At 42.0% G+C, this 16,988-nt stretch overlaps 1 protein-coding gene and 1 long non-coding RNA gene across 8 annotated transcripts in view; one reads left to right on the forward strand and one right to left on the reverse strand.

Annotated features, from left to right (window-relative positions):
- The window catches only part of rdh5 (retinol dehydrogenase 5 (11-cis/9-cis)), a 124,182-nt gene that overhangs the window by 67,415 nt on the left and 39,779 nt on the right, over positions 1 to 16,988 (reverse strand). The window contains exon 1 of one of the 7 annotated variants that reach the window (XM_072249454.1): positions 8,360 to 8,382. The exons of the other annotated variants lie outside the window; for them this stretch is intronic. The gene's annotated coding sequence lies outside the window, so the exon portion shown is untranslated. Of the gene's footprint in view, positions 1 to 8,359; positions 8,383 to 16,988 lie in introns of those variants that run through there. 7 annotated transcript variants of the gene reach the window in all.
- LOC140191750 (uncharacterized) overlaps positions 1 to 16,988 on the forward strand; it is a 222,434-nt gene that overhangs the window by 66,374 nt on the left and 139,072 nt on the right. The gene's annotated exons all lie outside the window — the stretch shown is intronic.

Genomic DNA, 16,988 nt, shown 5'->3' on the forward strand with positions numbered 1-16,988 from the left:
TAGGGCATATTCTAAAATTAGGGTATATAACAAATATTAATTTCAGCAACCAATCTTTAGACCTGAATGTGGATTGTAGATTAAATGTAAAATGCAGGCCTGGACAATAGTTTCCTGGACCCGTGTACATCAGTTAATTAAAAACCAGACAATGCTGATTAGCATTCATGTTGGGAGTCTGGAGAGTGGGTGCAAAGAAGGAGTTGTGAAAATTATTTGTAGTTCAAAGGAAGCATTGTAACTATAGAACTGTCTTACTCCGGGGTTCGGATCTGAGCTTATTTTTTGTTTCAGAATGCTGTTGTTTACTTCAATTAATAGGCATCCGTTAGTCTCGTGAGACCATGGATTTGCGCCTTTGGAAGGTTTCCAGGGTGCAGGCAAGGTTGTATGGAAGACCGGCAGTTGCCCATGCTGCAAGTCTCCCCTCTCCACGACATCGATGTTGTCCAAGGGAAGGGCACTAGGGCTGATACAGCTTGGCACCGGTGTCGTCGCAGAGCAATGTGTGGTTAAGTGCCTTGCTCAAGGACACAACACGCTGCCTCGGCTGAGGTTCAAACTAGTGACCTTCAGATCACTAGACCAACGCCTTAACCACTTGGCCACGCACCAACACTTCAATTGTTTGCATGATTTACATTTTTTTTCTTTCTCTTGTACATTGAGTGTTGGTCTTTTATTTTTATTTTTATTCTTTTTTTTTAGTTGGGTTCTTTCAGGTTTCTGCTTTGTGGCTACCTGTGAGCAAGCAACTCTCAAGGTTGTATAATTTATACATTCTTTGAGAATAAATGAATCATGAACCTTGATCTTTATCATATAAAATGTCATATAATGTTGGCTCAAAGAGACCTTTTCCTCCAGAGAGTGTCTCATCTTGTTGAATAAAAGACTACTTTTATATCTACCAGTTGCATCTCTCGAGTGACTTTGTTCATGTTACACCAGTCCCTCTAGAACGGAGATGAGGATGAATTTAAAGCAGAGGTTGACAGGTTCTTGGTTATTAAGGGTGCCAAAGCTTACAGTGAGAAGGCAGGAGAATGGGGTTGAGAGGGATAATAAATCAGCCACGATGGAATGTGGAGCAGACACGATGGGCCGAATGGTCTAATTATGCTCCTATGTCTTATGGTCAGGACTTGAATGGGAGACCATCCGAGAAGAACACATTCAGTATTCATGCAATCATAGAGCATACAGAATGTTAAAAATATCCATGCTGACTGATTCATTCCTTTAAGGAGAGAATTAGTTTTTTTCCCAGCAGTCCTATTTGATTCCTTCTTTGTACGCGCAAAAATGTGTAACACAAAATTGTATCAACTTGGAAATGTGGTAATACTTTGGGAATGTACAGGAGTATGTAGGCTTTAGATTAGATAACAGTGGAAAAGATATCCTTTTGAAAAATATGCCATCTCTGTCAAGGCTAAAGGTTATGAGAGATAAAAAGGTATAGATTGGTGCCATGACTGAATGAAAAGTACAAGGTAGGGGACTGGAAGGGTATTAAAAAAAAAGCTGCTCCTTTGCGCAAGGACAGAGTATATCGCTCTAGGCTGGGGTCGCAACCAGTGACAAGGAACAGACTGACACAAGTAAGGGAGAAGGCTGCAGAACAGGCTGCCAAACACCTGGGGTTCCCTCTGCCATTTTATCAGAGTGGTTACAAGTGTTTTTCTCTCCTCCTGCATTTTATTGAAGCAGTTAATGAGCAGCTTTATCAAATTTTATAGCCTTTAACTCACGTTCAATGTCTCATTTCTTTATGAATACATCTTGCAGCTGAATCGGGAATGAACAAGGACAAACTTTAAAATATTTTGTTATGGCTCCTGAGCCCTGCTCATCTAATATCACAGAAGCACTCACCCCTTGGAAACAGCAGCGTTTGAAGCCCCCTGTGAAAGTTGGTCCTGACATAGTGGCCAATTTAACATAGAACAGTACAGCACAGTTCAGGTCTTTTAACACATGATGTTGTGTCGACCCTTTAACCAAGATCATTTTAATGCTTCCCTCCCGCATATCCCTCCAATTTTATTTCATCCCATGAGTTTATCAAAGAGTCTATTATATGTCTCTAATGTATTTGCCCCCACCACCAACCCTGGCAACACATTCCACGCAAGCACCATTCTCTGGGTAAAAAAAATCTTACCTCTGACATCACCCCCCCCCCCATACTTTCTGCCAATCACCTTAAAAAATATGTCCTCTCACATTAGCCATTTCCACTCTGGGGAAAAAGGCACTGGCTGTCCACTCTATATATACCTCTTATCATCTTGTAACCTCCAAGTCATATTTCACCCTTCCTTGCTCCAAAGAGAAAAGCCCTAGCTCATTCAACCCTTCCTCATTAGACATGAGGAAAGAGTAGCTTCTTGGGGGCCTAAGTGAAGAATCTGATCTGGGCCCATCACTGTCCTGGCAGCTGCTTACAGAGGCTGCCCACACAGACCATCTTGATCTCACATGAAGGTCCCATTGTGTGGAGGACTCCTCTGCGCTGCACTTTCTCTGTAACGGTAACACTATATCCTGCATTCTGTTTTCCCTTTGTTCCACCTCAATGTGCTTATGCATGGAATGAGCTGTCTGGACAGTATGCAGACAAAAGCTTTTCACTGTCCCTATGACAATGATACACCAACTACCTGTGACCAACATTTGGATGACGGACAGGCATTCAAGCAGAAATGAAGGCTGACACATTGTGCTTCTGCAGCCTTCAAAACCACTCGGGGAGATAGCTTTCCCCAGCAGCCTATTTATTTATTTATTGAGATACAGCGCAGAATAGAGTCTTCGAGCTGCGGCACCCAGCGACACCCCCAATTTAATCCCGGCCTAATTTACAATGACCAATTAACCTACCAACCAGTACGTCTTTGGACTGTGGGAGGAAACCAGAGCACCCAGAGGAAACCCACACAGTCACAGGGAGAATGTACAAACTCCTTACAGGCAGCGGCGGGAATTTGAATCCCAGTCACTGGTACTGTAAAGTGTTGTGCTAACCACTACACTATCGTCCCGGCCCTATCTGTGCACACAACCAAACCACCATGATTCCAAGGGGCAGCACCACTTGTGGAAGAGAAACTTGTGCTGGAAACATCACAGAGCTTCAATGGGTGGCAGTCTGGCTTTGGAGCTTTTCTACCAGGTATGAGCCATAACAGGAGAGGCCATAGATGCAATTATCAGTGCTGATTGCCTTCCTGCTGCTGCTGCGGCTATGTGGGCACCGACTCAACTAAACCGTCGTTACGTGTTCCCAGTTCAACTATACAGTTCCCCACTCAACTATACAGTTGTTACGTGTTCCCAGTTCAACTATACAGTTGGGATTTCTCAGCTCTTTACAAAGTACAAAGTTAACTAAGGAAACTAGTGCCAGAGTTCCTATTTGGAGAGAGTTTGGAAAGAATTGGCAGCCTACCTTGATGGAGAGTGTAGAGGAGCTAAAAGAATCTGCAAATGCTGGAATCTGGAGCAACGCACTAAAAGCTGGAAGAACTCATTATAGAAAGGATGTGGAAGTTTTAAAGAGGGTGCAGAGGAGTTTTATCAGGGTGCTGCACAGATTAGAGAGGATATCATATGAGGATAGATTGAGTGAGCTAGGGTTTTTCCCAAAAGATGATGATTAGCTACTTGATAGAGGTGTACATAATGATTAAGCAGAGATCAAGTGGGCACCCAGAAACTTTGGCTAATACGAGGGACATAATTTTAAGGAATTGAAGTGTAAGAGGATGTCAGAGGTAGGTTTTTCACCCCACTGAGAATGATTGAGTTCGTGGAGGGGAGGTGATGGAGGCAAATACATTGGGGGCATTTAAGAGGCTCTTGGATAGGGGCATGGATGATAGAAAAATAGAGCACTATGTAGGAGAGAAAGGTTAGATTGATCTTAAAAGTAGATTGAAAGGTCTGCACAACATTGTGGGCCAAAGGGTTTGTTCTGTGCTGTTATGCTCTATGAACTCAGCGGTCGGACAGAGTCTGTGGAGGGAAATGAACAGTCAACATTTCAGGTTGAGATCCTTCACCAGGACATATGGAGTCCAGGTGGAAAGTGTAGAGGATTGGTTGGCCATGTTTCCAGCCACATAAGTGTATGCACTTCAGAATCTAATTTGAAAAATCAATATTTCCACTCTTCCAACTCCAATTCTTGGCCCTATTGTAATGTTGATCCCTACTATCATGTATGAACAGGCCTTGAGCCCTACTGTAAAACCTTGAACTAGTTTTCCACCCACTTGCATTTCATTTATTAAACTTCATTACACAAGCAGCTTCACAGCGAAAATGGCATTCTTCATACAGGATTAGCTTCATCCTGCTAATCTGGTTAAATCCTAACTCAGGAAAATTAACTATGAATTGCCCACAAACCAGGGACCAATTTATACAGAGGGCCATTAAGAGGGAGATCCAAACAGCAATGCTGTCTAGAAACAGAAGACTGAAAAAAAAGGATAGATTATCACTGAATCTGTAATTGCTAATGAATAGGATAAATCCAAATCCTGATCCATTTGTATTATGAGCATTCAGTTTGGTAGTTTGGATGCTAGTGTCACTTTTTACTCTTTCACGAGCATGCAGCAACAGGAATCGAAAGATATACACTTGAACCTGTTAGTTGCACCGATAATGAAACAGTATTAGACAGTAGAGTTCAGTGCCAGTGATTGACAGTGGCTGCAGGCTTTCTTCCAGGAGTTGTTTTGGGGAGTCCCTATCGAATAGATCAATCAAGGAAATGCTGTGACAGCTGTCATGTAGAAGTGTGTGGGTTTCAGTAACCAACTAAGGATAGTAGGGGGAGGTGTCACTGGTTTGGCAGAGTGAATCTGAAAAAAAATGACAACATGCATAAATTGAAAAATTAGCGTCCAGAGGCTTTCAAGTAGGAACAGTTTCAAAAGTGCTTTAGAAATATGTAAGAAATAAAACTTATTAAACAAACAGTTGTATGTTTGTTCTTTTTACTGCATTGAACTGAATGGCCTATGGGAGCTTTTATGGTATGTTGCATTGCACTAATACTTAAACCAGATATTTTAAGGCACTCTGTTGCAAAATCCTCCAAGAAGACCACAACCTTGTCGTGATTTGGAGGCGTGCCAGAGAGCTGGAGTCAGGGCTTTATGCTTTGACTCTTGGTAGGGTCACCCATGCCAAACACGTCAAAGAGCAGAGACCAGATAAAGAGTGGTCCTTTGATCCTCCAGGTTAAGAGGTTCAGCCTGGGCTAACAACCCTGACTGGTCAAACAAAACTGTTATGGACACAGCAATGAAGAATGCTTTTTACAGGTGAGGGGCCAAGGACAGACAGGGACGGAGGACATTCACTGCTGCCCTAAATGCCAGCAGGTGCAATGGATAGTAAGTAAATAAGTTGCAAAATGGAAGAATATTGATTTTAGGTTGTTACATTAGCTAAATATTTATTTTGTCTGTTCAAAATTGAATGCAAACATTACAATATGTTGTCTATAAGGACACTGGAAGTTGCTACAGCAGTTTCTACAGATCTTGCAAATGTAAGAAGTAATTGCACTCAGCTGCATGACATACAAGTGCTTTAGGCATTGAGGGAAAGAAGCTGGTCACTGACTCTGCCCACAGGTTGCGACTCTGCTTTTGGCCACGCCACTGCGACAAGCAGCTGAGGGTGGCTTGGTTGGTTTGGTGCACCTGTGGAGTATAGTGTGCTTAGCATAGTGTGTTGTACAGAGACATGTAGAATGCAGAAGAAAGAATAAATATCTGAAAGTGCAAGCATAGTATTTCAATTTCAGATCCACAACTCACATATATTGCAAAACAAACACAGACCATTTGTTCTTGGCTCATGGTTATGTTTCACATAAACTCCCATTCCTACTTGTGTAAGTTTACCAACATGTCCATCTATTCCTTTATCCAACATGTGTTTATTCAGCCTGGAAATACAAAGGCAATGCTAGGCCCTGAGGTGGGAAGGGGAAAACCAAAATGCAAACAAGCAGTGTGGAGACAAGGTGCTTTCTGATAACTTAAACACGGGACTATAAAGTAATGGAATCTTTAGATTCCTGCTTGTATGTACACCTGAGTCACCGTCTCAGTGTGCAGCTACTGAGAGGTACCTGGCAATTGCACCTTCCAGACACAAGGAAAACTATTCCCAGGTCATTCACAAAACTTCCATTTATATGGAATTATGCTAAATGCTCAGGATATATTGAACAGTTATTTGATGTTCTTTGAAGTGGCCATGCTGAGAATCACACCAGCGATTTTGTTCATGGAAGACATGCGTGCAACAAATGGGGAATGTCGAGTCATTTGTCTGGAAGAGCCACTTTGCAGCCCTTCAATGCATTGCCATGGACTCTAATGCTTTCCTGATAGGCAGGCAGGATCTCAGTTTAAAATCTGATGTCATAAGATACACAGCTGAGGAGTGAGCATTTTACTTTCAAGGCAATTGTAGTGGGGAGGTCTTGAATTGGACCTGGGCTCTCGTGATAGTGCCGAGATCAGGATAAGCAAGTCAGACATCCCACCTCTCCCGGAAGTTCCGGGAGTCTCCCACATATGAATAGTGGCTCCCTGATGCCCGCAAATTATATACAATATCACGGAAATCAATTTTTTTGAGAGCGAACGAGCGAGAGCGACCACGAGAGAGAGAGCGCGCGAGAGAAAGCAAGCGAGAGCATGAGAGAGCGCGCGAGCCACCACGAGAGAGCGAGAGCGCGAGAGAAAGCAAGCAAGAGCATGAGAGAGCACGCGAGCGACCACGAGAGAGCGAGAGCGCGCCATGCAGAGTGTTCCAAAAAAAGAAAACATAAAACGTACGTCACCCCAGACTACACTAAAGTGTACCCCTGCCTAATATGGGTCAAAAATAATGACAGTGCCGCTCGCTGCACTGTTTGCAACAGTGACTGTTTTATTGCCCACAGTGGGTTAAGACTGTAAAAGACATGTTGAGGTGAGTTTAACAGGTGTCATTCGTTCAGTAGCATAGCTAATGTTATTTAAACTAGCTGACTAGCTGCTAAGGAGCTACTCTATTGCAGACATCCCACCTCTCCCAGAAGTTTCGGGAGTCTTCCGCAAATTGATGGTGCTACCTCCCTGAAATGAGTTTTTGCAGGGTGGGATGTCTGGCAAGTACAATAATGAACCTGAATTATTTGTTTTTCTTCTGCATGGGTGCAATTTCAGTAACACTGCACACATGTAAAAGATAGCCATTTAATCTTTCAGAGTTGACTTTGATACAATGGGAATAATTCATACTTTTAGGAATAGTGTAAAACAAACAACAGAAATGAAAATTGGAACAGATGCAGAACGTTATATCATTGCTGAGGTTTCTTCCAAGAGCACAATTTGCATTGTATTATAAAATATGAAGTTCTGATTACAAGCCCTCAAATGAGCTGTTTCAAAACCATGTGGCAAAAAGTGCAAAGAGAGGTTCTTGCTGAATGACAACTTTTGAATTGTTATCAATTTAATCTTACCACGCAGATCTGTTGGATTTGAAAATATCCCAACTGCTGCAGTTCAGGCTGGGAATTTTAAGGAAGATCTGTTTCAATGACTAGAAATTAACTTGCAATACAATACAAACTATAAGATATAAGAGCTGGCAAAGAAGCTAGGCAAAAAAGAGATTTTCTTCCCGGCACAACAAATTGTAATAATAATTGAATCTATATTCCAGACTATATTCAAAATTAGAGCTATAGTTCAAAGTTCAAAGTAAATTTATTATCAAAGTACATGTACATCACCACATACTACATTTGAGAGTCATTTTATTGGGAAAGGGCAGAGGAAATGGCACAACTTGGAACCTCCTACTAAGATAAATCTCAGATGCACAAACTGCTAGATTAGCAGACTCTTAACACAGGCAGTATCTCAAACTTGAAGGGGAGAAAAAAAATATTAAGTAGGTTCCCACTTCTGATTCTGGAATCGCAGCTGGAAAACATAAGTGAAAGGTATGACACATTATACTGAATTGCTGCTAGCTCCAAAAGATTGCTTCTTGCCCAAGTACATTTACCAAAATTGCCCGTTGCCTTAGTAACCCAACATATCACCCATCTTCCTCAGAGAAAAGTTCAAAGAAATGTGAATAAAATCGGCAATAAAAAGTGATATTATGCAAATGAGATTATAAGATTGAATTGGAAAAGCCTTTTGATGTTAACGGCTGGGCAAAATATACATTGTTTGGTCAGCCAGTCTTTCCATTGGAGACTCTGTCAAATTAGCTTCTGCTTCTGTTCATCAGCAGCCTTAATAGTCTTAACTTAACTTACCCAGAATATGGGAAAATGAACTGACACTTCTTATCCAGAGCGTTCCTGTTTGCACGCACTGAGCTGTCTTAGATGCTTAGAACTGAAAGTTTGGGAAACCTGTTTTAATTTAAGCAAAGCTGATATAGAAGGGTGTGACCATATGCACTCATGGAGGGTGGAGTTTGAATATTTAAAGTCGTAAAGAACCTTATCACTTCAGATCATTAAACGTTCAAATCCATAATGCACTTTCAGTTATAGGAGATTTCAATAGAATTACGTTGATTTAAGACTGACTAATATATTAACAGGATTACAGCTCTAATTAAATGTTTCATTTTTATGTGGTTTTAGGGGCTAGCTGGACAAATTACCGTATTTCTTAGAATTCAAGCCCACCACAGGTTGCCAGTCACCACAAAATGTTCAGAATTCTTTTTAGCAGATGCTAAGTCTAGGTTTAGCATCAAAGGACATAGGAGATGCATGGGAAATAAATCACAACAATACATAAATAGTGGATGAAAGTTTTGCACAGTAAAACAATAAAATGGATGACAGCAATAGGATGAAGCTAATAGAGACTCATTGGTTTATGCTAGATTCAGTACTCAACATGGCCATGTCTCAAGGCCAGTAGAAATCAAATGACCTAAACAGTAAAATACTGGTTAGAGCAAATGATGATCAGTATTTGGTCAGAACTTTGTCTATTGCTGGTCACAGGAGGCATTCAAAAACTAGACACAATGCTGAGAAAAACAATGCCTAAACCTTGAAGAATTAGAAAGTTTTATTTATGCTGAATGACTAGATAGATCATCTCAGTACTGTTCCTATGGGGGAGAGTCTTGGAAACGGAAGCGGCTGATCACGTTTACTGTAACCCATGAGGATAATACAAGGGGACTCCTATACAAAATAGCAAAAAAATAAGTTTAGGACTGAATTGGGAAATTCTTCACACAAAGCTCAGAGTAGACATTGTGATACATCTTGGAGGACAGACCCTGAGCATCGCTTCAGCAGTGAAATGCACCGAGAAGGAAATGCAATGCCATTCACAGTAAATCAAAGATCAGGCAAATGGGTAAGATAATTCACTACTGAACTCAGAATTTCACTAAGCATACATGTATATCTGCAGCATTTAAACTTCACTAAACTGTGAATTTTACATAGAAACATAGAAAATAGGTGCAGGAGTAGACCATTCGGCCCTTCGAGCCTGCACCGCCATTTATTATGATCGTGGCTGATCATCCAACTCAGAACCCCGCCCCAGCCTTCCCTGCATACCCCCTGACCCCCGTAGCCACAAGGGCCATATCTAACTCGTATCATATCTAATTTTCATGCATGTCTTATGGTCTTATCTACAAGGAACGAGGCAGCTCACTCTCCCTCCACCCCCCCACCTTCACAAGGGTAATTATGGATGTGCGATCAATGCTGGTCTTGCCTACAATGCCCAGATCCTGAAAGCTGAATAAGTTTCCATGCTTTGGTTATGCTTAAATCCACTGTGGAAAATTCAAATCCAAATTAATTGGAGTAATAGTCATAGAAAAGTACAGTACAGAAACAGGCCCTTTGGCCCATTAGGTCTGTGCCGAACCATTGAAATTGTCTATTCCCATCAACTTGCACTGGGACCATAGCCCTCCATATCCCTACTAACCATGTACCTATCCGACCTTCTCTTAAACATTGAAATTGAACTCGCATGAACCACCTGTGCTGGCAGCTCATTGCACACTCTCAACAAAGAAGTTTCCCTTCATGTTCCCCCTAAACATTTCATCTTTCACCCTTAACCCATGACCTCTGGTTGTAGTCCCACACAACCTCAGTGGAAAAAGCCTGCTTGCATTTACCCTATGTATACCCCTCATAATTCTGTATATCTCTATCAAATCTCCTCTCAATCTTCTACATTCTAAGGAATAAAGTTCTAATCTATTCAATCTTCCTTATAACTCAGATCCTCCAGACCTGGCAACATCCTTGTAAATTTCCTCTGTCCTCATTCAACCTTATTTACATCTTTCCTGTAGGTAAATGACCAAAACTGCACACATTACTCCAAATTAGGCCTCACTAATGTCTCCACCAATGGTGCAACTTTCAATGAATTATGTACCTGTATTCCCAGATCCCTTTGTTCTACTACACTCCGCAGTGCCCTACCATTTACTGTCTAAGACCTACCCTGGTTGGTCCTACCAAAGTGCAACACCTTGCCCTTATCTGCACTAAGTTCCATTTGCCATTTTTCAGCCATTTTCCCATCTGATCCAGATCCCACTGCAAACTCTGATAGTCTTCCTCGCTGTCCACTATACCCAAATCTTGGTGTCATCCACAAAGCTGCTGATCCGGTTAACCATACTATCATCCAGATCATTGACACAGGCGACAAACAACAACAGACCCAGCACTGATCCCTGCGGCACTCCACTAGTCACAGGCCCGGTTACAACATTATCATCCATATCATTGACATAGATGACAAACAACAATGGACCCAGCACGGATCCCTGCAGCACTTCATTAGTCACAGACCTCCAGTCAGAGAGGCTACCACTCTCTGGCTTCTCCCACAAAGCCAATGTCTAGTCCAATTTATTACCTCATCCTGAATGCCAAGCAACTGAATCTTCCTGACCAATCTCCCGTGCAAGACTTTGTCAAATGCCTTGCTAAAATCCACACAGACAAAATTCACTGCCTTGCCTTCATGCACTTTCCTGGTAACTTCCTCAAAAATCTCTATAAGGTTCGTTGGACATGACCTACTATGCACGAAATCATGCTGACTATCCTTAATCAGTCTAAGGCTATCCAAATATTTATATACCCTGTCCCTATGAATACCTTCCAATAAATTTCCCACTACTGATGTCAGACTCACCAGCCTGTAATTTCCTGGGCAACACACACAAAAATACTGGAGGAACTCAGCATGCCAGTCAGCATCTATGGAAAAGAGTAAACAGTCGACATTTTGGACCAAGACCCTTCTAACTTCTAACTTCCCACCTTTTTTTCCAGTCCTAATGAAGGGTGTTGGCCTGAAGCATCGACTGGACTCATTTCCATAGATGCTGCCTGGCCCGCTGAGTTCCTCCAGCATTTTGTGTGTGTTGCTTTGGATTTTCAGCAACTGTGTATTTCTCTTGCTTGTGTTTATAATTTCCTGGTTTATGTTCCGAGCCTTTCTTAAACAGCAAAATAACACTTCAATCCTCTGGTACCTCTCCTGCCACTAAGGATGGTTTAAGTATCTCTGCTGGGGCCCCAGCAACTTCTGCACTTGCCTCCTGCAGGGTCCAAGGAAACACCTTGTCAAGCCCTGGGGATTTATCCACCCTGATTTGCCTTAGGAAAACAAACACCTTCTCCTCTGTGATCTGTATAGGGTCTATGATCTCACTGCCGATTACTGAAATTCTTCTCCACATTGCCAAACCAGAGACATTATCTTAAGCTTGTCAGTGTTATATTAAAAATAATCAACTAACAGTAAAAAATTTATACAAGCAGACCAATTCTTCAAAAAATATTGCTTTTCTTGAAAATACATATGTATTTGTAGCCCAGACTGACCTAATGAACTGCTTACATGGACTCCACCTGCCAAAACGTAGTTTTGCGTTTTTATAAATTATACATTATACATTAAGTGCATAGACAGCAGAGGAGTGCATGATAAGAGAGAGTCTGAAGAGATTAGGAAAGAATTAAAAAAAAACAATTAGAAAGGCAATTATTAAGAAATATAACAATAAAATATTTAACAGATACAGAAATAAAAATGCAGGCTTAGAATGAGGATAGATAGGGAAATTTAACAGATAACAACAGGGAGAAAGGAGGATTAAACCATTATTGGCATTGGCATTTACTAGGGAGATAAAACTGTGGACATGACATGGGATGATGAGATGATTCATGTGCCTTTTAAATTAGTAAACGAGGAGGTATTATATTTGCTCATCAAACTCAAAGATAAAGCTTTTGTTGATGGATCGTATCCACACATTTTAAAAGTGTACGCAAGAGACAGAAGAGGCATGATTACACGTATTTATGCTGTGTAAGGACTGGCAGACAGCTTATGTAATACCTACGTTTAAGAAGGAAGAGAGAGCATGTCCTGGGAATTATGGGCTAGAGAAATTGTTGGAAACACGCAGCAGGACAGGTGGCATCTGTGGAAAAAGAAGCAGTGCTAAATTTCAGGTCAAATTGCCTTGCCAAGGATTCCAGCATTTTCTGTTAGTATTTCAGATTTCCAGTCTCTGCAGTATTTTTGATTCTTGAATTGTAGACCAGCCTGACATCAGCTGTAGGAAATATAATGGAATGTTGAACCAAAGACTATACAGCAGAAGAGCATAAGAATGAATCATCAGCTTGCACCAAACAGCAATGTTGTGAAAATGGCAAATTTCACATCTGGGTCAGTGCTGGTATCTCCAACCTCCCTCTTGGCTAGTCCTGGGGCTTGCAGTCTACCATCCATTCCTACACCCCAGACTTACCTCTATATAGCAAACAATTGTTAGTAAGGCTAAACATTATACAGACATGATTTAATGGAATTAATTAAGTGATTTAAGAACTATAAGAAGTGCTCATGTGCGTTAATCTGTTGTAGGTTTTCACAAACAAAGCAAAATGAGGCATTTTATGTTTAATGAAACCTGTAATACATTTTATTGAACTCCAAAACCCAAACACCAAAGTGCACTAAAACTCTTTACGCAATTACATCATCGCATCAGACCAGCCTCTTTAAAGCGAAACCCCAGTTCAATGTCGGTGGTTGTGAATTATGTACATTTTTCCCAATTACATTACCTTACACAGACCCACCAGAATTCACTAAAACCAGTATTGTGAGCCTGTCTGTAACTCAGATGAGCCAATCGGCTTGGGTCCTGTGTTCCATGGATGGAGGAACAGGAGGTGCCTCTGGCTTGTCCAGAGGTGCGTTGCCACGCTCGTGGTTATGTTGTGATGCCAGGGGCATGGCAGCGGAATACTACAAATCTTGGTGGGCCTGTTCGAGGCAACCCACCAAAATACGTTCAGGTTTACCCCTCTTATCTGTGATAAAAGTCTTTTCTCCTCATTCCAAAAAGCAGAAAAAGCCATCGTAAGGGGGCCTAAGGGGATGTTGGTGTGCATATTAGTGGATAAAAACAAAAGAGTTGGAATGTAGGTCAACAGGAACCCAAGAGAGCTGTGCGCCGTGATGGGAGGTAGGAATAGGTGAAAAGGAATTGAATTTACTGAGGAGGGTGGAACGTCATTGAGAGGCCAGCCAGGCAGTCGTGCCACTTATAATGGCTGTCCGTATACCAACTCTACCACGGACGACTGCAGGCCCTCTTTTGAAGCAGTTCTTTTGGCTGGTTCGGGGCAGAAAGGGTGTGGAAGTAAAGGGAAGCTATTCATAGCAGTGCAAGGTGGGAGTGGTGTTCCAAAAGGATCAGTCCTGGGAATGCTGATGCTCACAATCTGCTTTAATGATTTAAACCTGGGAAAACAGAAATACGATTCCTTAATTTGTGAATGGAAAAGAGTCAGCTCTAAGGAGAAAGGGAGGAAGGAACTGATAAACCTGTAGACCATTCCTGCTCTACATGCCCTCCTCTCATTGCTACCATCAGAGAGGAGATGCAGGAGCGTGAAGGAATGCACTCAATGTTTCAGAAACAGCTTCTTCCCCTCTGACATCAAATATATATACACTTCAAAAAATGTGACATCAGGTAAAAGGTGTCAGTGCTCTTCCTCACAGCTGAGTCAACCGCTATCAGTGGCAGAAGGTCTCTTAGTAAGTGACTTGATGACAATATTGGCTGAGATGTTGACTTGACCTCCATGCAATATGTCAAGTGAGGTGCCAGTATTTCATGTCTAACCTGCAGAGTTAGTCAATGCCAGCAAAGGTAGGTGTGATAGGACAACTAATTACGATTTGGCTTCACTCTACCGGGCAGAACAGTCGGTCAAATGTTCTTGTTCTGACTACGAAACCAAGTTGCATTTATTTAACACCTTTAAGACCATAAGACCATAAGGCAAAGGAGCAGAAGTCAGCCATTCGGCCCATCGAGTCTGCTCCACCATTTTATCATGAGCTGATCCATTCTCCCATTTAGTCCCACTCCCCTGCCTTCTCACCATAACCTTTGATGCCCTGGCTACTCAGATACCTGTCAATCTCTGCCTTAAATACACCCAATGACTTGGCCTCCACTGCCGCCCATGGAAACAAATTCCATAGATTCACCACCCTCTGACTAAAAAAATTTCTCCGTATTTCTGTTCTGAATGGGCGCCCTTCAATCCTTAATTCATGCCCTCTCGTACTAGACTCCCCCGCCATGGGAAAAAATTTTGCCACATTCACTCTGTCCATGCCTTTCAACATTTGAAATGTTTCTATGAGGTCTCCCCTCATTCTTCTAAACTCCAAGGAGTACAGTCCAAGAGCAGACAAACCTTCCTCATATGTTAACCCTCTCATTCCCGGAATCATTCTAGTGAATCTTCTCTGAACCCTCTCCAATGTCAGCACATCCTTTCTTAAATAAGGAGATCAAAACTGCCCACAGTACTCCAAGTGAGGTCTTACCAGTACCTTATACAGCCTCACATCCCTGCTCCTATACTCTATTCCTCTAGAAATGAATACCAACATTGCGTTCGCCTTCTTCACCACTGACTCAACCTGGAGGTTAACCTTAAGGGTATCCTGCATGAGGACTCCCAAGTCCCATTGCTTCTCAGAACTTTGAATTCTCTCCCCATTTAAGTAATAGTTTGCCCGTTTATTTCTCCTACCAAAGTGCATAACCATACACTTTCCAACATTGTATTTCATTTGCCACTTCTTTGCCCATTCTCCCATTCTCCCAATCTATCCAAGTCTCTCTGCAAACTCTCTGTTTCCTCAGCACTACCAGCCCCTCCACCTATCCCTGTATCACCAGCAAACTTAAACACAAAACCATCTATTCCATAATCCAAATCGTTGATGTACAACGTAAAAAGAAGCGGCCCCAACACGGACCCCTGTGGAACACCACTGGTAATTGGCAGCCAACCAGAATAGGATCCCTTTATTCCCACTCTCTGTTTCCTGCCAATCAGCCAACGCTCTATCCATGTATGTAACATTCCTGTAATTCCATGGGCTCTTATCTTGTTTAGCAGCCTCATGTGCGGCACCTTGTCAAAGGCCTTCTGAAAGTCCAAATATACAACATCCACTGCATCTCCCTTGTCTAGCCTACTTATAATTTCCTCAAAAAATTGTAATAGGTTTGTCAGGCAGGATTTTCCTTTAAGGAATCCATGCTGAGTTCTGCCTATCTTGTTATATGCCTCCAGGTACTCTGTAACCTCATTCTTGACAATCGACTCCCAACAACTTCCCAACCACCGATGTCAAGCTAACAGGTCTATAATTTCCTTTTTGCTTTCTTATCCCCTTCTTAAATAACGGAGTGACATTTGCAATCTTCCAGTCCTCCGGAACCATACCAGAATCTATTGACTTTTGAAAGATCATTGCTAATGCCTCCACAATCTCCACAGCTACTTCCTTCAGAACACGAGGGTGCATTCTATCTGGTCCAGGAGATTTATCTTTTAGGCCATTCAGCTTCCTGAGTACTTTCTCTGTTGTAATTGTGACTGCGCACACTTCTCTTCTCTGACACCCTTGAGTGTCCGGTATACTGCTGATGTCTTCCTCAGTGAAGACTGATGCAAAATACTCGTTCAGTTCCTCCGCCATCTCCTTATCTCTCATTACAATTTCTCCAGCATCATTTTCTATCGGTCCTATATCTACTCTCGCCTGTCTTTTACTCTTTATATACTTGAAAAAGCTTTTAGTATCCTCTTTGATATTATCTGCTAGCTTCCTTTCATAGTTCATCTTTTCCCTCTTAATGACCTTCTTAGTTTCCTTTTGTAAGCTTTTAAAAACTTCCCAATCCTCTGTCATCCCACTAATTTTTGCTTCCTTGTATGCCCTCTCCTTAGCTTTAACTTTGGCTTTGACCTCTTGTCAGCCACGGTCGCATCCTTTTTCCATTTGGAAGTTTCTTCTTTTTTGGAATATATCTGTCTTGCATCTTCCTCACTTCTCGCATAAACTCCAGCCACTGCTGCTCTGCCAACCTTCCCGCTAGTGTCCCTTTCCAGTCAACTTTGGCCAGTTCCTCCCTCATGCCACTGTAATTTCCTTTACTCCACTGAAATACCGACACATCGGATTTCAGCTTCTCTTTCTCAAATTTCACAGTGAACTCAATCATGTTATCATCACTGCCTCCTAAGGGTTCCATCACCTCAATCTCTCTAATCACCTCTGGTTCATATCATTAATGTGATGATATATCCCAGAGCATCACAAAATAAGATCTGACATTGAGCCACAGTGAGAGATATCAGTGACTATAGATGCTGGAACTTGGAGCAATACAAACACCACTGGAGGAACTCAGTGGGTCAGGCAGCATCTGTGGAGGGAAATGGATAGTCGATGTTTTGGGTTGAGACCCTTAATCAGGACTGAAAAATAGAGGGGAGGTAGCCGGTATAAAGAGGCGGAGCAAGA

This window comes from Mobula birostris, chromosome X (genome assembly GCF_030028105.1).
Source record: "Mobula birostris isolate sMobBir1 chromosome X, sMobBir1.hap1, whole genome shotgun sequence".
NCBI lineage: Eukaryota > Metazoa > Chordata > Chondrichthyes > Myliobatiformes > Myliobatidae > Mobula > Mobula birostris.